This window comes from Triticum urartu, chromosome 2 (genome assembly GCF_003073215.2).
Source record: "Triticum urartu cultivar G1812 chromosome 2, Tu2.1, whole genome shotgun sequence".
Classification (NCBI taxonomy): domain Eukaryota; kingdom Viridiplantae; phylum Streptophyta; class Magnoliopsida; order Poales; family Poaceae; genus Triticum; species Triticum urartu.
In genome coordinates, this window is record NC_053023.1 from 514,953,050 (window position 1) to 514,954,547 (window position 1,498).

Below are 1,498 nucleotides of genomic sequence, written 5' to 3' on the forward strand. Positions count from 1 at the left end.
TAGGCATCCAGCGTGGCAAGCTGATGTGGCACAAGATTCAGCCCGGTCCAATTCGGTTTTCTACATGGGCCTAGCCCAACAATTCGGCCCATTTATGATTTTTTTTCCTGAATTTTTTTGGGCCTGTTCTATCATGGGCCTTTACCTTTCCACATAGTCCGTTTCCTTTTCGTTTCTATTTTCTATTTGAGTCGAGGCCTGCTTATAGTTATTCTGAATAGCTTTTCAGCTCAGGTTATTTTGGGCCATGGCATCTTAATAGTACAAGTATATTTGGGACGTGACCACTATCAGGTCCAGTAAGAACATTTTTCTAGAGAATTGACTGTTCAAGTAAAATGTACACAACACATTAGAGGAAAATAGCACATACAACAGCAGATAAAATTTCATTACACTCCTACTACAGCTCACTACAACATAGACAGTACATGATACTTCATCCTTCAATTTTTTTACCAAGCACTAGACAAGTACATCTCACTTAAAATAAACAGTATTGTTCTCGGAAGCAAAATACGCCACCACACGCCATGGTGCGCCATCTTACTCGATCTGGCCTCAAGGAACTAGCAGCGCTGCTTGCTCCTTTGGCTGAGAGCTCCTTGCTGTAGAGGATGGCTGAAACTCGGATGCAAAGCTCCCTGCACATGACATATTGTTTCAATGCTTGCAGCAACAAAAAGAACTCACCTACCATAGAACTTGCACAGTAATGTATCAACCACCAAACTGTATGAAACAAAAACAAACGAGAGGGGGAGGAGTTTATACCTGATCTTCTTGAGCCTCTCCCCAAGCAAAAGCATCATCCAAGGTAATCGTCTAAACAAGAACACTCCTTAAGATTCTGGAAATGGACCAACACAGTAGTAGTGAAGCTATGCGGGGATCTTTGTGAAGCAGTTTATCGCTTCTTGGAGACACCAACAGTCTTCCCTCTGCTGCTGGTAGTCTTGGTGTGCTGACCACGGATACACACGCCCCAGTAGTGACGCAGACCACGATGGTTCCTGGGAAAGAGAGCAAGGTTTCAAGCATAAGTGATGGCTCATACATCTATGCACTAAGGAAAAATGCTACTGCAACAGTGAAGTTTTAAGGAATCAGGCATCAGCATACATCTATTGGAAACAAAGCATTGATATATAAATCAGCAGGGTCACATACAAGGTACACTAGAAGGGTATACATGAATACATTGACAATCATCAATACCAGATTGCAAGACATAATAATTATGTACCTAAGCAAGTCGACAAGGGCATAGGGCAGGATATAAAATCTGGATACAAGTAATAGACAAACTACTATGTAAATACTACAGTGGCATTACTACTAGGACATAAAAAAAAATACTATGTAAATATTACAGTGGCCAAACGGGTGGTGGATTAACACCAACAATGTGCATCGCACAGAAGAATTAAATAGCTAAAAATATGATGATTACTGCAGGTTCTCAAGAATTCAGCATTGTACCCATAAGTGATGTCAC

At 41.1% G+C, this 1,498-nt stretch overlaps 1 long non-coding RNA gene across 1 annotated transcript; it reads right to left on the minus strand.

Annotated features, from left to right (window-relative positions):
* Positions 1-458: 458 nt before the first annotated feature.
* On the minus strand, positions 459-938 carry LOC125541740. The gene is made up of 2 exons (XR_007297635.1): positions 775-938; positions 459-644 (listed from the first exon to the last, which is right to left on the minus strand). It is a non-coding gene; the product is annotated as an uncharacterized LOC125541740 (long non-coding RNA).
* Positions 939-1,498: the final 560 nt, after the last annotated feature.